We start from the raw sequence: 20,538 nt of genomic DNA, 5'->3' as shown, positions 1-20,538 counted from the left end.
GGCACATTCTTCTTCGAGCTGAGGCCATTAATATCGTATCTTACGTTTATTACAGTCGTTTATTTTCAATTTTTTTTTTTTTTTTGTTGTTGGAACTTTGCACTGCTACGAAACAGTAGGAGGCCCTGGCTTATTTCAGATCACATCTGTCAATTCGTAGTGTTTCGTTATTGTCAAGGATTTCTTGGCACGTTTAAATTGCTGAAGGAAGCATCTTTGTCACAACGGAAAGGTAGTATGAAAAGAGGGCTGGCAGGGGTAGCGATGCAAAAAGGGGAAAATGTAAGGGAGCCAACAGCACTTTTTTTTATTGGGCTGCCAGGGGTAGCGACATAATAACAAAAAAAAAAGGGAGCCAACAGCACCCGGGTTTCCCAGGCGGTCACCCCTCCAAGTACTAACCGGGCCCAATGATGCTTAACTTCGGTGATCGGACGAGAACCGGTGCAATCATCATGGTATGGCCGTTGGCAATCATGTAATGTAGGAGCACGGCAGAATTCGCGTTCGGCTTCTCTCCCAATACACAAAATGTTAGTTTTCCGCCGCATTTGACGAAAGCACTTCCTTCCGCAACAGCCAGCTCCTCGAGGACGGCGCGGGGGGCGCGCCCGGCGTCCCAGCGGAGCGACGGCCGAATTAGCGGGCGCACCGCCGCGTGTGTGAGACGCACTGCTGCTCGTTGCACGTCCTGTCATTCGCTGGGCGCGTGCAGCCTTCGACACTAGCGGAGGACGCATCTTGTCCCTGGTGTCCAGCGGAGGGCCTGTGCGGGGTGTGGCAGTGTCGTGCTGGAGGGCGCCACTGGTAGCGATGTGGGCTTCCTCGCCCCGCCTCACACCAGGTGTCTGCGTAGTTCGCAGTGCGTTCGCACCATTCCTATCCCTGTCCCCGTCCCGACTTGTCCCGACTTTGCTCGACTGCCGCTCGCTGCCGCTCGGGTCGTGGCCCATATGACAGTACAAGCACGACAAACATCTGCGAGACGGCCGTGGGCCTAACGGGCGTGTCCGAGACGCCGTTTGCGGCGGGTAGGGCAGCGCCGTGCCGTGGAAAGGTGCGAAAACAGGGACGCAGGACACAGGAGGGTCGCCAAAGCATCCATCTCTTCTAGCGACGAAAGAGAAATTTTTGTTTACAAATCTGCAGCCGTACAATGCAACAAAACAATAAGCCCTGACGTATTTCAGAACGTATCTGTCGGTTCGTACTGTTTTGTTATCTCCAGAGACTCTTTGGAAATCTTCCTTGGCACATTCTTCTTCGAGCTGAGGCCATTAATATCGTATCTTACGTTTATTACAGTCGTTTATTTTCAATTTTTTTTTTTTTTGTTGTTGGAACTTTGCACTGCTACGAAACAGTAGGAGGCCCTGGCTTATTTCAGATCACATCTGTCAATTCGTAGTGTTTCGTTATTGTCAAGGATTTCTTGGCACGTTTAAATTGCTGAAGGAAGCATCTTTGTCACAACGGAAAGGTAGTATGAAAAGAGGGCTGGCAGGGGTAGCGATGCAAAAAGGGGAAAATGTAAGGGAGCCAACAGCACTTTTTTTTATTGGGCTGCCAGGGGTAGCGACATAATAACAAAAAAAAAAAGGGAGCCAACAGCACCCGGGTTTCCCAGGCGGTCACCCCTCCAAGTACTAACCGGGCCCAATGATGCTTAACTTCGGTGATCGGACGAGAACCGGTGCAATCATCATGGTATGGCCGTTGGCAATCATGTAATGTAGGAGCACGGCAGAATTCGCGTTCGGCTTCTCTCCCAATACACAAAATGTTAGTTTTCCGCCGCATTTGACGAAAGCACTTCCTTCCGCAACAGCCAGCTCCTCGAGGACGGCGCGGGGGGCGCGCCCGGCGTCCCAGCGGAGCGACGGCCGAATTAGCGGGCGCACCGCCGCGTGTGTGAGACGCACTGCTGCTCGTTGCACGTCCTGTCATTCGCTGGGCGCGTGCAGCCTTCGACACTAGCGGAGGACGCATCTTGTCCCTGGTGTCCAGCGGAGGGCCTGTGCGGGGTGTGGCAGTGTCGTGCTGGAGGGCGCCACTGGTAGCGATGTGGGCTTCCTCGCCCCGCCTCACACCAGGTGTCTGCGTAGTTCGCAGTGCGTTCGCACCATTCCTATCCCTGTCCCCGTCCCGACTTGTCCCGACTTTGCTCGACTGCCGCTCGCTGCCGCTCGGGTCGTGGCCCATATGACAGTACAAGCACGACAAACATCTGCGAGACGGCCGTGGGCCTAACGGGCGTGTCCGAGACGCCGTTTGCGGCGGGTAGGGCAGCGCCGTGCCGTGGAAAGGTGCGAAAACAGGGACGCAGGACACAGGAGGGTCGCCAAAGCATCCATCTCTTCTAGCGACGAAAGAGAAATTTTTGTTTACAAATCTGCAGCCGTACAATGCAACAAAACAATAAGCCCTGACGTATTTCAGAACGTATCTGTCGGTTCGTACTGTTTTGTTATCTCCAGAGACTCTTTGGAAATCTTCCTTGGCACATTCTTCTTCGAGCTGAGGCCATTAATATCGTATCTTACGTTTATTACAGTCGTTTATTTTCAATTTTTTTTTTTTTTGTTGTTGGAACTTTGCACTGCTACGAAACAGTAGGAGGCCCTGGCTTATTTCAGATCACATCTGTCAATTCGTAGTGTTTCGTTATTGTCAAGGATTTCTTGGCACGTTTAAATTGCTGAAGGAAGCATCTTTGTCACAACGGAAAGGTAGTATGAAAAGAGGGCTGGCAGGGGTAGCGATGCAAAAAGGGGAAAATGTAAGGGAGCCAACAGCACTTTTTTTTATTGGGCTGCCAGGGGTAGCGACATAATAACAAAAAAAAAAAGGGAGCCAACAGCACCCGGGTTTCCCAGGCGGTCACCCCTCCAAGTACTAACCGGGCCCAATGATGCTTAACTTCGGTGATCGGACGAGAACCGGTGCAATCATCATGGTATGGCCGTTGGCAATCATGTAATGTAGGAGCACGGCAGAATTCGCGTTCGGCTTCTCTCCCAATACACAAAATGTTAGTTTTCCGCCGCATTTGACGAAAGCACTTCCTTCCGCAACAGCCAGCTCCTCGAGGACGGCGCGGGGGGCGCGCCCGGCGTCCCAGCGGAGCGACGGCCGAATTAGCGGGCGCACCGCCGCGTGTGTGAGACGCACTGCTGCTCGTTGCACGTCCTGTCATTCGCTGGGCGCGTGCAGCCTTCGACACTAGCGGAGGACGCATCTTGTCCCTGGTGTCCAGCGGAGGGCCTGTGCGGGGTGTGGCAGTGTCGTGCTGGAGGGCGCCACTGGTAGCGATGTGGGCTTCCTCGCCCCGCCTCACACCAGGTGTCTGCGTAGTTCGCAGTGCGTTCGCACCATTCCTATCCCTGTCCCCGTCCCGACTTGTCCCGACTTTGCTCGACTGCCGCTCGCTGCCGCTCGGGTCGTGGCCCATATGACAGTACAAGCACGACAAACATCTGCGAGACGGCCGTGGGCCTAACGGGCGTGTCCGAGACGCCGTTTGCGGCGGGTAGGGCAGCGCCGTGCCGTGGAAAGGTGCGAAAACAGGGACGCAGGACACAGGAGGGTCGCCAAAGCATCCATCTCTTCTAGCGACGAAAGAGAAATTTTTGTTTACAAATCTGCAGCCGTACAATGCAACAAAACAATAAGCCCTGACGTATTTCAGAACGTATCTGTCGGTTCGTACTGTTTTGTTATCTCCAGAGACTCTTTGGAAATCTTCCTTGGCACATTCTTCTTCGAGCTGAGGCCATTAATATCGTATCTTACGTTTATTACAGTCGTTTATTTTCAATTTTTTTTTTTTTTGTTGTTGGAACTTTGCACTGCTACGAAACAGTAGGAGGCCCTGGCTTATTTCAGATCACATCTGTCAATTCGTAGTGTTTCGTTATTGTCAAGGATTTCTTGGCACGTTTAAATTGCTGAAGGAAGCATCTTTGTCACAACGGAAAGGTAGTATGAAAAGAGGGCTGGCAGGGGTAGCGATGCAAAAAGGGGAAAATGTAAGGGAGCCAACAGCACTTTTTTTTATTGGGCTGCCAGGGGTAGCGACATAATAACAAAAAAAAAAGGGAGCCAACAGCACCCGGGTTTCCCAGGCGGTCACCCCTCCAAGTACTAACCGGGCCCAATGATGCTTAACTTCGGTGATCGGACGAGAACCGGTGCAATCATCATGGTATGGCCGTTGGCAATCATGTAATGTAGGAGCACGGCAGAATTCGCGTTCGGCTTCTCTCCCAATACACAAAATGTTAGTTTTCCGCCGCATTTGACGAAAGCACTTCCTTCCGCAACAGCCAGCTCCTCGAGGACGGCGCGGGGGGCGCGCCCGGCGTCCCAGCGGAGCGACGGCCGAATTAGCGGGCGCACCGCCGCGTGTGTGAGACGCACTGCTGCTCGTTGCACGTCCTGTCATTCGCTGGGCGCGTGCAGCCTTCGACACTAGCGGAGGACGCATCTTGTCCCTGGTGTCCAGCGGAGGGCCTGTGCGGGGTGTGGCAGTGTCGTGCTGGAGGGCGCCACTGGTAGCGATGTGGGCTTCCTCGCCCCGCCTCACACCAGGTGTCTGCGTAGTTCGCAGTGCGTTCGCACCATTCCTATCCCTGTCCCCGTCCCGACTTGTCCCGACTTTGCTCGACTGCCGCTCGCTGCCGCTCGGGTCGTGGCCCATATGACAGTACAAGCACGACAAACATCTGCGAGACGGCCGTGGGCCTAACGGGCGTGTCCGAGACGCCGTTTGCGGCGGGTAGGGCAGCGCCGTGCCGTGGAAAGGTGCGAAAACAGGGACGCAGGACACAGGAGGGTCGCCAAAGCATCCATCTCTTCTAGCGACGAAAGAGAAATTTTTGTTTACAAATCTGCAGCTGTACAATGCAACAAAACAATAAGCCCTGACGTATTTCAGAACGTATCTGTCGGTTCGTACTGTTTTGTTATCTCCAGAGACTCTTTGGAAATCTTCCTTGGCACATTCTTCTTCGAGCTGAGGCCATTAATATCGTATCTTACGTTTATTACAGTCGTTTATTTTCAATTTTTTTTTTTTTTTGTTGTTGGAACTTTGCACTGCTACGAAACAGTAGGAGGCCCTGGCTTATTTCAGATCACATCTGTCAATTCGTAGTGTTTCGTTATTGTCAAGGATTTCTTGGCACGTTTAAATTGCTGAAGGAAGCATCTTTGTCACAACGGAAAGGTAGTATGAAAAGAGGGCTGGCAGGGGTAGCGATGCAAAAAGGGGAAAATGTAAGGGAGCCAACAGCACTTTTTTTTATTGGGCTGCCAGGGGTAGCGACATAATAACAAAAAAAAAAGGGAGCCAACAGCACCCGGGTTTCCCAGGCGGTCACCCCTCCAAGTACTAACCGGGCCCAATGATGCTTAACTTCGGTGATCGGACGAGAACCGGTGCAATCATCATGGTATGGCCGTTGGCAATCATGTAATGTAGGAGCACGGCAGAATTCGCGTTCGGCTTCTCTCCCAATACACAAAATGTTAGTTTTCCGCCGCATTTGACGAAAGCACTTCCTTCCGCAACAGCCAGCTCCTCGAGGACGGCGCGGGGGGCGCGCCCGGCGTCCCAGCGGAGCGACGGCCGAATTAGCGGGCGCACCGCCGCGTGTGTGAGACGCACTGCTGCTCGTTGCACGTCCTGTCATTCGCTGGGCGCGTGCAGCCTTCGACACTAGCGGAGGACGCATCTTGTCCCTGGTGTCCAGCGGAGGGCCTGTGCGGGGTGTGGCAGTGTCGTGCTGGAGGGCGCCACTGGTAGCGATGTGGGCTTCCTCGCCCCGCCTCACACCAGGTGTCTGCGTAGTTCGCAGTGCGTTCGCACCATTCCTATCCCTGTCCCCGTCCCGACTTGTCCCGACTTTGCTCGACTGCCGCTCGCTGCCGCTCGGGTCGTGGCCCATATGACAGTACAAGCACGACAAACATCTGCGAGACGGCCGTGGGCCTAACGGGCGTGTCCGAGACGCCGTTTGCGGCGGGTAGGGCAGCGCCGTGCCGTGGAAAGGTGCGAAAACAGGGACGCAGGACACAGGAGGGTCGCCAAAGCATCCATCTCTTCTAGCGACGAAAGAGAAATTTTTGTTTACAAATCTGCAGCCGTACAATGCAACAAAACAATAAGCCCTGACGTATTTCAGAACGTATCTGTCGGTTCGTACTGTTTTGTTATCTCCAGAGACTCTTTGGAAATCTTCCTTGGCACATTCTTCTTCGAGCTGAGGCCATTAATATCGTATCTTACGTTTATTACAGTCGTTTATTTTCAATTTTTTTTTTTTTTGTTGTTGGAACTTTGCACTGCTACGAAACAGTAGGAGGCCCTGGCTTATTTCAGATCACATCTGTCAATTCGTAGTGTTTCGTTATTGTCAAGGATTTCTTGGCACGTTTAAATTGCTGAAGGAAGCATCTTTGTCACAACGGAAAGGTAGTATGAAAAGAGGGCTGGCAGGGGTAGCGATGCAAAAAGGGGAAAATGTAAGGGAGCCAACAGCACTTTTTTTTATTGGGCTGCCAGGGGTAGCGACATAATAACAAAAAAAAAAGGGAGCCAACAGCACCCGGGTTTCCCAGGCGGTCACCCCTCCAAGTACTAACCGGGCCCAATGATGCTTAACTTCGGTGATCGGACGAGAACCGGTGCAATCATCATGGTATGGCCGTTGGCAATCATGTAATGTAGGAGCACGGCAGAATTCGCGTTCGGCTTCTCTCCCAATACACAAAATGTTAGTTTTCCGCCGCATTTGACGAAAGCACTTCCTTCCGCAACAGCCAGCTCCTCGAGGACGGCGCGGGGGGCGCGCCCGGCGTCCCAGCGGAGCGACGGCCGAATTAGCGGGCGCACCGCCGCGTGTGTGAGACGCACTGCTGCTCGTTGCACGTCCTGTCATTCGCTGGGCGCGTGCAGCCTTCGACACTAGCGGAGGACGCATCTTGTCCCTGGTGTCCAGCGGAGGGCCTGTGCGGGGTGTGGCAGTGTCGTGCTGGAGGGCGCCACTGGTAGCGATGTGGGCTTCCTCGCCCCGCCTCACACCAGGTGTCTGCGTAGTTCGCAGTGCGTTCGCACCATTCCTATCCCTGTCCCCGTCCCGACTTGTCCCGACTTTGCTCGACTGCCGCTCGCTGCCGCTCGGGTCGTGGCCCATATGACAGTACAAGCACGACAAACATCTGCGAGACGGCCGTGGGCCTAACGGGCGTGTCCGAGACGCCGTTTGCGGCGGGTAGGGCAGCGCCGTGCCGTGGAAAGGTGCGAAAACAGGGACGCAGGACACAGGAGGGTCGCCAAAGCATCCATCTCTTCTAGCGACGAAAGAGAAATTTTTGTTTACAAATCTGCAGCCGTACAATGCAACAAAACAATAAGCCCTGACGTATTTCAGAACGTATCTGTCGGTTCGTACTGTTTTGTTATCTCCAGAGACTCTTTGGAAATCTTCCTTGGCACATTCTTCTTCGAGCTGAGGCCATTAATATCGTATCTTACGTTTATTACAGTCGTTTATTTTCAATTTTTTTTTTTTTTTTGTTGTTGGAACTTTGCACTGCTACGAAACAGTAGGAGGCCCTGGCTTATTTCAGATCACATCTGTCAATTCGTAGTGTTTCGTTATTGTCAAGGATTTCTTGGCACGTTTAAATTGCTGAAGGAAGCATCTTTGTCACAACGGAAAGGTAGTATGAAAAGAGGGCTGGCAGGGGTAGCGATGCAAAAAGGGGAAAATGTAAGGGAGCCAACAGCACTTTTTTTTATTGGGCTGCCAGGGGTAGCGACATAATAACAAAAAAAAAAGGGAGCCAACAGCACCCGGGTTTCCCAGGCGGTCACCCCTCCAAGTACTAACCGGGCCCAATGATGCTTAACTTCGGTGATCGGACGAGAACCGGTGCAATCATCATGGTATGGCCGTTGGCAATCATGTAATGTAGGAGCACGGCAGAATTCGCGTTCGGCTTCTCTCCCAATACACAAAATGTTAGTTTTCCGCCGCATTTGACGAAAGCACTTCCTTCCGCAACAGCCAGCTCCTCGAGGACGGCGCGGGGGGCGCGCCCGGCGTCCCAGCGGAGCGACGGCCGAATTAGCGGGCGCACCGCCGCGTGTGTGAGACGCACTGCTGCTCGTTGCACGTCCTGTCATTCGCTGGGCGCGTGCAGCCTTCGACACTAGCGGAGGACGCATCTTGTCCCTGGTGTCCAGCGGAGGGCCTGTGCGGGGTGTGGCAGTGTCGTGCTGGAGGGCGCCACTGGTAGCGATGTGGGCTTCCTCGCCCCGCCTCACACCAGGTGTCTGCGTAGTTCGCAGTGCGTTCGCACCATTCCTATCCCTGTCCCCGTCCCGACTTGTCCCGACTTTGCTCGACTGCCGCTCGCTGCCGCTCGGGTCGTGGCCCATATGACAGTACAAGCACGACAAACATCTGCGAGACGGCCGTGGGCCTAACGGGCGTGTCCGAGACGCCGTTTGCGGCGGGTAGGGCAGCGCCGTGCCGTGGAAAGGTGCGAAAACAGGGACGCAGGACACAGGAGGGTCGCCAAAGCATCCATCTCTTCTAGCGACGAAAGAGAAATTTTTGTTTACAAATCTGCAGCCGTACAATGCAACAAAACAATAAGCCCTGACGTATTTCAGAACGTATCTGTCGGTTCGTACTGTTTTGTTATCTCCAGAGACTCTTTGGAAATCTTCCTTGGCACATTCTTCTTCGAGCTGAGGCCATTAATATCGTATCTTACGTTTATTACAGTCGTTTATTTTCAATTTTTTTTTTTTTTGTTGTTGGAACTTTGCACTGCTACGAAACAGTAGGAGGCCCTGGCTTATTTCAGATCACATCTGTCAATTCGTAGTGTTTCGTTATTGTCAAGGATTTCTTGGCACGTTTAAATTGCTGAAGGAAGCATCTTTGTCACAACGGAAAGGTAGTATGAAAAGAGGGCTGGCAGGGGTAGCGATGCAAAAAGGGGAAAATGTAAGGGAGCCAACAGCACTTTTTTTTATTGGGCTGCCAGGGGTAGCGACATAATAACAAAAAAAAAAAGGGAGCCAACAGCACCCGGGTTTCCCAGGCGGTCACCCCTCCAAGTACTAACCGGGCCCAATGATGCTTAACTTCGGTGATCGGACGAGAACCGGTGCAATCATCATGGTATGGCCGTTGGCAATCATGTAATGTAGGAGCACGGCAGAATTCGCGTTCGGCTTCTCTCCCAATACACAAAATGTTAGTTTTCCGCCGCATTTGACGAAAGCACTTCCTTCCGCAACAGCCAGCTCCTCGAGGACGGCGCGGGGGGCGCGCCCGGCGTCCCAGCGGAGCGACGGCCGAATTAGCGGGCGCACCGCCGCGTGTGTGAGACGCACTGCTGCTCGTTGCACGTCCTGTCATTCGCTGGGCGCGTGCAGCCTTCGACACTAGCGGAGGACGCATCTTGTCCCTGGTGTCCAGCGGAGGGCCTGTGCGGGGTGTGGCAGTGTCGTGCTGGAGGGCGCCACTGGTAGCGATGTGGGCTTCCTCGCCCCGCCTCACACCAGGTGTCTGCGTAGTTCGCAGTGCGTTCGCACCATTCCTATCCCTGTCCCCGTCCCGACTTGTCCCGACTTTGCTCGACTGCCGCTCGCTGCCGCTCGGGTCGTGGCCCATATGACAGTACAAGCACGACAAACATCTGCGAGACGGCCGTGGGCCTAACGGGCGTGTCCGAGACGCCGTTTGCGGCGGGTAGGGCAGCGCCGTGCCGTGGAAAGGTGCGAAAACAGGGACGCAGGACACAGGAGGGTCGCCAAAGCATCCATCTCTTCTAGCGACGAAAGAGAAATTTTTGTTTACAAATCTGCAGCCGTACAATGCAACAAAACAATAAGCCCTGACGTATTTCAGAACGTATCTGTCGGTTCGTACTGTTTTGTTATCTCCAGAGACTCTTTGGAAATCTTCCTTGGCACATTCTTCTTCGAGCTGAGGCCATTAATATCGTATCTTACGTTTATTACAGTCGTTTATTTTCAATTTTTTTTTTTTTTTTGTTGTTGGAACTTTGCACTGCTACGAAACAGTAGGAGGCCCTGGCTTATTTCAGATCACATCTGTCAATTCGTAGTGTTTCGTTATTGTCAAGGATTTCTTGGCACGTTTAAATTGCTGAAGGAAGCATCTTTGTCACAACGGAAAGGTAGTATGAAAAGAGGGCTGGCAGGGGTAGCGATGCAAAAAGGGGAAAATGTAAGGGAGCCAACAGCACTTTTTTTTATTGGGCTGCCAGGGGTAGCGACATAATAACAAAAAAAAAAGGGAGCCAACAGCACCCGGGTTTCCCAGGCGGTCACCCCTCCAAGTACTAACCGGGCCCAATGATGCTTAACTTCGGTGATCGGACGAGAACCGGTGCAATCATCATGGTATGGCCGTTGGCAATCATGTAATGTAGGAGCACGGCAGAATTCGCGTTCGGCTTCTCTCCCAATACACAAAATGTTAGTTTTCCGCCGCATTTGACGAAAGCACTTCCTTCCGCAACAGCCAGCTCCTCGAGGACGGCGCGGGGGGCGCGCCCGGCGTCCCAGCGGAGCGACGGCCGAATTAGCGGGCGCACCGCCGCGTGTGTGAGACGCACTGCTGCTCGTTGCACGTCCTGTCATTCGCTGGGCGCGTGCAGCCTTCGACACTAGCGGAGGACGCATCTTGTCCCTGGTGTCCAGCGGAGGGCCTGTGCGGGGTGTGGCAGTGTCGTGCTGGAGGGCGCCACTGGTAGCGATGTGGGCTTCCTCGCCCCGCCTCACACCAGGTGTCTGCGTAGTTCGCAGTGCGTTCGCACCATTCCTATCCCTGTCCCCGTCCCGACTTGTCCCGACTTTGCTCGACTGCCGCTCGCTGCCGCTCGGGTCGTGGCCCATATGACAGTACAAGCACGACAAACATCTGCGAGACGGCCGTGGGCCTAACGGGCGTGTCCGAGACGCCGTTTGCGGCGGGTAGGGCAGCGCCGTGCCGTGGAAAGGTGCGAAAACAGGGACGCAGGACACAGGAGGGTCGCCAAAGCATCCATCTCTTCTAGCGACGAAAGAGAAATTTTTGTTTACAAATCTGCAGCCGTACAATGCAACAAAACAATAAGCCCTGACGTATTTCAGAACGTATCTGTCGGTTCGTACTGTTTTGTTATCTCCAGAGACTCTTTGGAAATCTTCCTTGGCACATTCTTCTTCGAGCTGAGGCCATTAATATCGTATCTTACGTTTATTACAGTCGTTTATTTTCAATTTTTTTTTTTTTTGTTGTTGGAACTTTGCACTGCTACGAAACAGTAGGAGGCCCTGGCTTATTTCAGATCACATCTGTCAATTCGTAGTGTTTCGTTATTGTCAAGGATTTCTTGGCACGTTTAAATTGCTGAAGGAAGCATCTTTGTCACAACGGAAAGGTAGTATGAAAAGAGGGCTGGCAGGGGTAGCGATGCAAAAAGGGGAAAATGTAAGGGAGCCAACAGCACTTTTTTTTATTGGGCTGCCAGGGGTAGCGACATAATAACAAAAAAAAAAAGGGAGCCAACAGCACCCGGGTTTCCCAGGCGGTCACCCCTCCAAGTACTAACCGGGCCCAATGATGCTTAACTTCGGTGATCGGACGAGAACCGGTGCAATCATCATGGTATGGCCGTTGGCAATCATGTAATGTAGGAGCACGGCAGAATTCGCGTTCGGCTTCTCTCCCAATACACAAAATGTTAGTTTTCCGCCGCATTTGACGAAAGCACTTCCTTCCGCAACAGCCAGCTCCTCGAGGACGGCGCGGGGGGCGCGCCCGGCGTCCCAGCGGAGCGACGGCCGAATTAGCGGGCGCACCGCCGCGTGTGTGAGACGCACTGCTGCTCGTTGCACGTCCTGTCATTCGCTGGGCGCGTGCAGCCTTCGACACTAGCGGAGGACGCATCTTGTCCCTGGTGTCCAGCGGAGGGCCTGTGCGGGGTGTGGCAGTGTCGTGCTGGAGGGCGCCACTGGTAGCGATGTGGGCTTCCTCGCCCCGCCTCACACCAGGTGTCTGCGTAGTTCGCAGTGCGTTCGCACCATTCCTATCCCTGTCCCCGTCCCGACTTGTCCCGACTTTGCTCGACTGCCGCTCGCTGCCGCTCGGGTCGTGGCCCATATGACAGTACAAGCACGACAAACATCTGCGAGACGGCCGTGGGCCTAACGGGCGTGTCCGAGACGCCGTTTGCGGCGGGTAGGGCAGCGCCGTGCCGTGGAAAGGTGCGAAAACAGGGACGCAGGACACAGGAGGGTCGCCAAAGCATCCATCTCTTCTAGCGACGAAAGAGAAATTTTTGTTTACAAATCTGCAGCCGTACAATGCAACAAAACAATAAGCCCTGACGTATTTCAGAACGTATCTGTCGGTTCGTACTGTTTTGTTATCTCCAGAGACTCTTTGGAAATCTTCCTTGGCACATTCTTCTTCGAGCTGAGGCCATTAATATCGTATCTTACGTTTATTACAGTCGTTTATTTTCAATTTTTTTTTTTTTTGTTGTTGGAACTTTGCACTGCTACGAAACAGTAGGAGGCCCTGGCTTATTTCAGATCACATCTGTCAATTCGTAGTGTTTCGTTATTGTCAAGGATTTCTTGGCACGTTTAAATTGCTGAAGGAAGCATCTTTGTCACAACGGAAAGGTAGTATGAAAAGAGGGCTGGCAGGGGTAGCGATGCAAAAAGGGGAAAATGTAAGGGAGCCAACAGCACTTTTTTTTATTGGGCTGCCAGGGGTAGCGACATAATAACAAAAAAAAAAAGGGAGCCAACAGCACCCGGGTTTCCCAGGCGGTCACCCCTCCAAGTACTAACCGGGCCCAATGATGCTTAACTTCGGTGATCGGACGAGAACCGGTGCAATCATCATGGTATGGCCGTTGGCAATCATGTAATGTAGGAGCACGGCAGAATTCGCGTTCGGCTTCTCTCCCAATACACAAAATGTTAGTTTTCCGCCGCATTTGACGAAAGCACTTCCTTCCGCAACAGCCAGCTCCTCGAGGACGGCGCGGGGGGCGCGCCCGGCGTCCCAGCGGAGCGACGGCCGAATTAGCGGGCGCACCGCCGCGTGTGTGAGACGCACTGCTGCTCGTTGCACGTCCTGTCATTCGCTGGGCGCGTGCAGCCTTCGACACTAGCGGAGGACGCATCTTGTCCCTGGTGTCCAGCGGAGGGCCTGTGCGGGGTGTGGCAGTGTCGTGCTGGAGGGCGCCACTGGTAGCGATGTGGGCTTCCTCGCCCCGCCTCACACCAGGTGTCTGCGTAGTTCGCAGTGCGTTCGCACCATTCCTATCCCTGTCCCCGTCCCGACTTGTCCCGACTTTGCTCGACTGCCGCTCGCTGCCGCTCGGGTCGTGGCCCATATGACAGTACAAGCACGACAAACATCTGCGAGACGGCCGTGGGCCTAACGGGCGTGTCCGAGACGCCGTTTGCGGCGGGTAGGGCAGCGCCGTGCCGTGGAAAGGTGCGAAAACAGGGACGCAGGACACAGGAGGGTCGCCAAAGCATCCATCTCTTCTAGCGACGAAAGAGAAATTTTTGTTTACAAATCTGCAGCCGTACAATGCAACAAAACAATAAGCCCTGACGTATTTCAGAACGTATCTGTCGGTTCGTACTGTTTTGTTATCTCCAGAGACTCTTTGGAAATCTTCCTTGGCACATTCTTCTTCGAGCTGAGGCCATTAATATCGTATCTTACGTTTATTACAGTCGTTTATTTTCAATTTTTTTTTTTTTTGTTGTTGGAACTTTGCACTGCTACGAAACAGTAGGAGGCCCTGGCTTATTTCAGATCACATCTGTCAATTCGTAGTGTTTCGTTATTGTCAAGGATTTCTTGGCACGTTTAAATTGCTGAAGGAAGCATCTTTGTCACAACGGAAAGGTAGTATGAAAAGAGGGCTGGCAGGGGTAGCGATGCAAAAAGGGGAAAATGTAAGGGAGCCAACAGCACTTTTTTTTATTGGGCTGCCAGGGGTAGCGACATAATAACAAAAAAAAAAGGGAGCCAACAGCACCCGGGTTTCCCAGGCGGTCACCCCTCCAAGTACTAACCGGGCCCAATGATGCTTAACTTCGGTGATCGGACGAGAACCGGTGCAATCATCATGGTATGGCCGTTGGCAATCATGTAATGTAGGAGCACGGCAGAATTCGCGTTCGGCTTCTCTCCCAATACACAAAATGTTAGTTTTCCGCCGCATTTGACGAAAGCACTTCCTTCCGCAACAGCCAGCTCCTCGAGGACGGCGCGGGGGGCGCGCCCGGCGTCCCAGCGGAGCGACGGCCGAATTAGCGGGCGCACCGCCGCGTGTGTGAGACGCACTGCTGCTCGTTGCACGTCCTGTCATTCGCTGGGCGCGTGCAGCCTTCGACACTAGCGGAGGACGCATCTTGTCCCTGGTGTCCAGCGGAGGGCCTGTGCGGGGTGTGGCAGTGTCGTGCTGGAGGGCGCCACTGGTAGCGATGTGGGCTTCCTCGCCCCGCCTCACACCAGGTGTCTGCGTAGTTCGCAGTGCGTTCGCACCATTCCTATCCCTGTCCCCGTCCCGACTTGTCCCGACTTTGCTCGACTGCCGCTCGCTGCCGCTCGGGTCGTGGCCCATATGACAGTACAAGCACGACAAACATCTGCGAGACGGCCGTGGGCCTAACGGGCGTGTCCGAGACGCCGTTTGCGGCGGGTAGGGCAGCGCCGTGCCGTGGAAAGGTGCGAAAACAGGGACGCAGGACACAGGAGGGTCGCCAAAGCATCCATCTCTTCTAGCGACGAAAGAGAAATTTTTGTTTACAAATCTGCAGCCGTACAATGCAACAAAACAATAAGCCCTGACGTATTTCAGAACGTATCTGTCGGTTCGTACTGTTTTGTTATCTCCAGAGACTCTTTGGAAATCTTCCTTGGCACATTCTTCTTCGAGCTGAGGCCATTAATATCGTATCTTACGTTTATTACAGTCGTTTATTTTCAATTTTTTTTTTTTTTGTTGTTGGAACTTTGCACTGCTACGAAACAGTAGGAGGCCCTGGCTTATTTCAGATCACATCTGTCAATTCGTAGTGTTTCGTTATTGTCAAGGATTTCTTGGCACGTTTAAATTGCTGAAGGAAGCATCTTTGTCACAACGGAAAGGTAGTATGAAAAGAGGGCTGGCAGGGGTAGCGATGCAAAAAGGGGAAAATGTAAGGGAGCCAACAGCACTTTTTTTTATTGGGCTGCCAGGGGTAGCGACATAATAACAAAAAAAAAAGGGAGCCAACAGCACCCGGGTTTCCCAGGCGGTCACCCCTCCAAGTACTAACCGGGCCCAATGATGCTTAACTTCGGTGATCGGACGAGAACCGGTGCAATCATCATGGTATGGCCGTTGGCAATCATGTAATGTAGGAGCACGGCAGAATTCGCGTTCGGCTTCTCTCCCAATACACAAAATGTTAGTTTTCCGCCGCATTTGACGAAAGCACTTCCTTCCGCAACAGCCAGCTCCTCGAGGACGGCGCGGGGGGCGCGCCCGGCGTCCCAGCGGAGCGACGGCCGAATTAGCGGGCGCACCGCCGCGTGTGTGAGACGCACTGCTGCTCGTTGCACGTCCTGTCATTCGCTGGGCGCGTGCAGCCTTCGACACTAGCGGAGGACGCATCTTGTCCCTGGTGTCCAGCGGAGGGCCTGTGCGGGGTGTGGCAGTGTCGTGCTGGAGGGCGCCACTGGTAGCGATGTGGGCTTCCTCGCCCCGCCTCACACCAGGTGTCTGCGTAGTTCGCAGTGCGTTCGCACCATTCCTATCCCTGTCCCCGTCCCGACTTGTCCCGACTTTGCTCGACTGCCGCTCGCTGCCGCTCGGGTCGTGGCCCATATGACAGTACAAGCACGACAAACATCTGCGAGACGGCCGTGGGCCTAACGGGCGTGTCCGAGACGCCGTTTGCGGCGGGTAGGGCAGCGCCGTGCCGTGGAAAGGTGCGAAAACAGGGACGCAGGACACAGGAGGGTCGCCAAAGCATCCATCTCTTCTAGCGACGAAAGAGAAATTTTTGTTTACAAATCTGCAGCCGTACAATGCAACAAAACAATAAGCCCTGACGTATTTCAGAACGTATCTGTCGGTTCGTACTGTTTTGTTATCTCCAGAGACTCTTTGGAAATCTTCCTTGGCACATTCTTCTTCGAGCTGAGGCCATTAATATCGTATCTTACGTTTATTACAGTCGTTTATTTTCAATTTTTTTTTTTTTTGTTGTTGGAACTTTGCACTGCTACGAAACAGTAGGAGGCCCTGGCTTATTTCAGATCACATCTGTCAATTCGTAGTGTTTCGTTATTGTCAAGGATTTCTTGGCACGTTTAAATTGCTGAAGGAAGCATCTTTGTCACAACGGAAAGGTAGTATGAAAAGAGGGCTGGCAGGGGTAGCGATGCAAAAAGGGGAAAATGTAAGGGAGCCAACAGCACTTTTTTTTATTGGGCTGCCAGGGGTAGCGACATAATAACAAAAAAAAAAGGGAGCCAACAGCACCCGGGTTTCCCAGGCGGTCACCCCTCCAAGTACTAACCGGGCCCAATGATGCTTAACTTCGGTGATCGGACGAGAACCGGTGCAATCATCATGGTATGGCCGTTGGCAATCATGTAATGTAGGAGCACGGCAGAATTCGCGTTCGGCTTCTCTCCCAATACACAAAATGTTAGTTTTCCGCCGCATTTGACGAAAGCACTTCCTTCCGCAACAGCCAGCTCCTCGAGGACGGCGCGGGGGGCGCGCCCGGCGTCCCAGCGGAGCGACGGCCGAATTAGCGGGCGCACCGCCGCGTGTGTGAGACGCACTGCTGCTCGTTGCACGTCCTGTCATTCGCTGGGCGCGTGCAGCCTTCGACACTAGCGGAGGACGCATCTTGTCCCTGGTGTCCAGCGGAGGGCCTGTGCGGGGTGTGGCAGTGTCGTGCTGGAGGGCGCCACTGGTAGCGATGTGGGCTTCCTCGCCCCGCCTCACACCAGGTGTCTGCGTAGTTCGCAGTGCGTTCGCACCATTCCTATCCCTGTCCCCGTCCCGACTTGTCCCGACTTTGCTCGACTGCCGCTCGCTGCCGCTCGGGTCGTGGCCCATATGACAGTACAAGCACGACAAACATCTGCGAGACGGCCGTGGGCCTAACGGGCGTGTCCGAGACGCCGTTTGCGGCGGGTAGGGCAGCGCCGTGCCGTGGAAAGGTGCGAAAACAGGGACGCAGGACACAGGAGGGTCGCCAAAGCATCCATCTCTTCTAGCGACGAAAGAGAAATTTTTGTTTACAAATCTGCAGCCGTACAATGCAACAAAACAATAAGCCCTGACGTATTTCAGAACGTATCTGTCGGTTCGTACTGTTTTGTTATCTCCAGAGACTCTTTGGAAATCTTCCTTGGCACATTCTTCTTCGAGCTGAGGCCATTAATATCGTATCTTACGTTTATTACAGTCGTTTATTTTCAATTTTTTTTTTTTTGTTGTTGGAACTTTGCACTGCTACGAAACAGTAGGAGGCCCTGGCTTATTTCAGATCACATCTGTCAATTCGTAGTGTTTCGTTATTGTCAAGGATTTCTTGGCACGTTTAAATTGCTGAAGGAAGCATCTTTGTCACAACGGAAAGGTAGTATGAAAAGAGGGCTGGCAGGGGGTAGCGATGCAAAAAGGGGAAAATGTAAGGGAGCCAACAGCACTTTTTTTTATTGGGCTGCCAGGGGTAGCGACATAATAACAAAAAAAAAAGGGAGCCAACAGCACCCGGGTTTCCCAGGCGGTCACCCCTCCAAGTACTAACCGGGCCCAATGATGCTTAACTTCGGTGATCGGACGAGAACCGGTGCAATCATCATGGTATGGCCGTTGGCAATCATGTAATGTAGGAGCACGGCAGAATTCGCGTTCGGCTTCTCTCCCAATACACAAAATGTTAGTTTTCCGCCGCATTTGACGAAAGCACTTCCTTCCGCAACAGCCAGCTCCTCGAGGACGGCGCGGGGGGCGCGCCCGGCGTCCCAGCGGAGCGACGGCCGAATTAGCGGGCGCACCGCCGCGTGTGTGAGACGCACTGCTGCTCGTTGCACGTCCTGTCATTCGCTGGGCGCGTGCAGCCTTCGACACTAGCGGAGGACGCATCTTGTCCCTGGTGTCCAGCGGAGGGCCTGTGCGGGGTGTGGCAGTGTCGTGCTGGAGGGCGCCACTGGTAGCGATGTGGGCTTCCTCGCCCCGCCTCACACCAGGTGTCTGCGTAGTTCGCAGTGCGTTCGCACCATTCCTATCCCTGTCCCCGTCCCGACTTGTCCCGACTTTGCTCGACTGCCGCTCGCTGCCGCTCGGGTCGTGGCCCATATGACAGTACAAGCACGACAAACATCTGCGAGACGGCCGTGGGCCTAACGGGCGTGTCCGAGACGCCGTTTGCGGCGGGTAGGGCAGCGCCGTGCCGTGGAAAGGTGCGAAAACAGGGACGCAGGACACAGGAGGGTCGCCAAAGCATCCATCTCTTCTAGCGACGAAAGAGAAATTTTTGTTTACAAATCTGCAGCCGTACAATGCAACAAAACAATAAGCCCTGACGTATTTCAGAACGTATCTGTCGGTTCGTACTGTTTTGTTATCTCCAGAGACTCTTTGGAAATCTTCCTTGGCACATTCTTCTTCGAGCTGAGGCCATTAATATCGTATCTTACGTTTATTACAGTCGTTTATTTTCAATTTTTTTTTTTTTTGTTGTTGGAACTTTGCACTGCTACGAAACAGTAGGAGGCCCTGGCTTATTTCAGATCACATCTGTCAATTCGTAGTGTTTCGTTATTGTCAAGGATTTCTTGGCACGTTTAAATTGCTGAAGGAAGCATCTTTGTCACAACGGAAAGGTAGTATGAAAAGAGGGCTGGCAGGGGTAGCGATGCAAAAAGGGGAAAATGTAAGGGAGCCAACAGCACTTTTTTTTATTGGGCTGCCAGGGGTAGCGACATAATAACAAAAAAAAAAGGGAGCCAACAGCACCCGGGTTTCCCAGGCGGTCACCCCTCCAAGTACTAACCGGGCCCATGATGCTTAACTTCGGTGATCGGACGAGAACCGGTGCAATCATCATGGTATGGCCGTGGCAATCATGTAATGTAGGAGCACGGCAGAATTCGCGTTCGGCTTCTCTCCCAATACACAAAATGTTAGTTTTCCGCCGCATTTGACGAAAGCACTTCCTTCCGCAACAGCCAGCTCCTCGAGGACGGCGCGGGGGGGCGCGCCCGGCGTCCCAGCGGAGCGACGGCCGAATTAGCGGGCGCACCGCCGCGTGTGTGAGACGCACTGCTGCTCGTTGCACGTCCTGTCATTCGCTGGGCGCGTGCAGCCTTCGACACTAGCGGAGGACGCATCTTGTCCCTGGTGTCCAGCGGAGGGCCTGTGCGGGGTGTGGCAGTGTCGTGCTGGAGGGCGCCACTGGTAGCGATGTGGGCTTCCTCGCCCCGCCTCACACCAGGTGTCTGCGTAGTTCGCAGTGCGTTCGCACCATTCCTATCCCTGTCCCCGTCCCGACTTGTCCCGACTTTGCTCGACTGCCGCTCGCTGCCGCTCGGGTCGTGGCCCATATGACAGTACAAGCACGACAAACATCTGCGAGACGGCCGTGGGCCTAACGGGCGTGTCCGAGACGCCGTTTGCGGCGGGTAGGGCAGCGCCGTGCCGTGGAAAGGTGCGAAAACAGGGACGCAGGACACAGGAGGGTCGCCAAAGCATCCATCTCTTCTAGCGACGAAAGAGAAATTTTTGTTTACAAATCTGCAGCCGTACAATGCAACAAAACAATAAGCCCTGACGTATTTCAGAACGTATCTGTCGGTTCGTACTGTTTTGTTATCTCCAGAGACTCTTTGGAAATCTTCCTTGGCACATTCTTCTTCGAGCTGAGGCCATTAATATCGTATCTTACGTTTATTACAGTCGTTTATTTTCAATTTTTTTTTTTTTTGTTGTTGGAACTTTGCACTGCTACGAAACAGTAGGAGGCCCTGGCTTATTTCAGATCACATCTGTCAATTCGTAGTGTTTCGTTATTGTCAAGGATTTCTTGGCACGTTTAAATTGCTGAAGGAAGCATCTTTGTCACAACGGAAAGGTAGTATGAAAAGAGGGCTGGCAGGGGTAGCGATGCAAAAAGGGGAAAATGTAAGGGAGCCAACAGCACTTTTTTTTATTGGGCTGCCAGGGGTAGCGACATAATAACAAAAAAAAAAGGGAGCCAACAGCACCCGGGTTTCCCAGGCGGTCACCCCTCCAAGTACTAACCGGGCCCAATGATGCTTAACTTCGGTGATCGGACGAGAACCGGTGCAATCATCATGGTATGGCCGTTGGCAATCATGTAATGTAGGAGCACGGCAGAATTCGCGTTCGGCTTCTCTCCCAATACACAAAATGTTAGTTTTCCGCCGCATTTGACGAAAG

At 53.3% G+C, this 20,538-nt stretch overlaps 16 non-coding genes and 1 pseudogene across 16 annotated transcripts; all 17 read right to left on the bottom strand.

Annotated features, from left to right (window-relative positions):
* Window positions 1-353: 353 nt before the first annotated feature.
* LOC124591184 lies at window positions 354-472 on the bottom strand. Its single transcript, XR_006977017.1, has one exon. It is a non-coding gene; the product is annotated as a 5S ribosomal RNA (ribosomal RNA).
* Window positions 473-1,602: 1,130 nt separating this feature from the next.
* LOC124591182 lies at window positions 1,603-1,721 on the bottom strand. The gene has a single exon (XR_006977015.1). It is a non-coding gene; the product is annotated as a 5S ribosomal RNA (ribosomal RNA).
* Window positions 1,722-2,851: 1,130 nt separating this feature from the next.
* Window positions 2,852-2,970, bottom strand: LOC124591181. The gene has a single exon (XR_006977014.1). It is a non-coding gene; the product is annotated as a 5S ribosomal RNA (ribosomal RNA).
* Window positions 2,971-4,099: 1,129 nt separating this feature from the next.
* On the bottom strand, window positions 4,100-4,218 carry LOC124591180. The gene has a single exon (XR_006977013.1). It is a non-coding gene; the product is annotated as a 5S ribosomal RNA (ribosomal RNA).
* A 1,130-nt stretch (window positions 4,219-5,348) lies between these two features.
* On the bottom strand, window positions 5,349-5,467 carry LOC124591179. Its single transcript, XR_006977012.1, has one exon. It is a non-coding gene; the product is annotated as a 5S ribosomal RNA (ribosomal RNA).
* Window positions 5,468-6,596: 1,129 nt separating this feature from the next.
* On the bottom strand, window positions 6,597-6,715 carry LOC124591178. The gene has a single exon (XR_006977011.1). It is a non-coding gene; the product is annotated as a 5S ribosomal RNA (ribosomal RNA).
* A 1,131-nt stretch (window positions 6,716-7,846) lies between these two features.
* LOC124591177 lies at window positions 7,847-7,965 on the bottom strand. The gene has a single exon (XR_006977010.1). It is a non-coding gene; the product is annotated as a 5S ribosomal RNA (ribosomal RNA).
* A 1,130-nt stretch (window positions 7,966-9,095) lies between these two features.
* Window positions 9,096-9,214, bottom strand: LOC124591176. Its single transcript, XR_006977009.1, has one exon. It is a non-coding gene; the product is annotated as a 5S ribosomal RNA (ribosomal RNA).
* A 1,131-nt stretch (window positions 9,215-10,345) lies between these two features.
* On the bottom strand, window positions 10,346-10,464 carry LOC124591175. The gene has a single exon (XR_006977008.1). It is a non-coding gene; the product is annotated as a 5S ribosomal RNA (ribosomal RNA).
* Window positions 10,465-11,594: 1,130 nt separating this feature from the next.
* On the bottom strand, window positions 11,595-11,713 carry LOC124591174. Its single transcript, XR_006977007.1, has one exon. It is a non-coding gene; the product is annotated as a 5S ribosomal RNA (ribosomal RNA).
* A 1,130-nt stretch (window positions 11,714-12,843) lies between these two features.
* LOC124591173 lies at window positions 12,844-12,962 on the bottom strand. The gene has a single exon (XR_006977006.1). It is a non-coding gene; the product is annotated as a 5S ribosomal RNA (ribosomal RNA).
* A 1,129-nt stretch (window positions 12,963-14,091) lies between these two features.
* LOC124591219 lies at window positions 14,092-14,210 on the bottom strand. The gene has a single exon (XR_006977049.1). It is a non-coding gene; the product is annotated as a 5S ribosomal RNA (ribosomal RNA).
* A 1,129-nt stretch (window positions 14,211-15,339) lies between these two features.
* LOC124591207 lies at window positions 15,340-15,458 on the bottom strand. The gene has a single exon (XR_006977038.1). It is a non-coding gene; the product is annotated as a 5S ribosomal RNA (ribosomal RNA).
* Window positions 15,459-16,587: 1,129 nt separating this feature from the next.
* On the bottom strand, window positions 16,588-16,706 carry LOC124591195. The gene has a single exon (XR_006977027.1). It is a non-coding gene; the product is annotated as a 5S ribosomal RNA (ribosomal RNA).
* A 1,129-nt stretch (window positions 16,707-17,835) lies between these two features.
* On the bottom strand, window positions 17,836-17,954 carry LOC124591183. Its single transcript, XR_006977016.1, has one exon. It is a non-coding gene; the product is annotated as a 5S ribosomal RNA (ribosomal RNA).
* A 1,129-nt stretch (window positions 17,955-19,083) lies between these two features.
* LOC124591221 lies at window positions 19,084-19,200 on the bottom strand (annotated as a pseudogene).
* A 1,130-nt stretch (window positions 19,201-20,330) lies between these two features.
* Window positions 20,331-20,449, bottom strand: LOC124591172. The gene has a single exon (XR_006977005.1). It is a non-coding gene; the product is annotated as a 5S ribosomal RNA (ribosomal RNA).
* Window positions 20,450-20,538: the final 89 nt, after the last annotated feature.

Source organism: Schistocerca americana, unplaced genomic scaffold (assembly GCF_021461395.2).
Source record: "Schistocerca americana isolate TAMUIC-IGC-003095 unplaced genomic scaffold, iqSchAmer2.1 HiC_scaffold_813, whole genome shotgun sequence".
Classification (NCBI taxonomy): domain Eukaryota; kingdom Metazoa; phylum Arthropoda; class Insecta; order Orthoptera; family Acrididae; genus Schistocerca; species Schistocerca americana.
The sequence above is the reverse complement of the archived record's forward strand: the minus strand, read 5'-3'. Positions and strand labels throughout refer to the sequence as shown.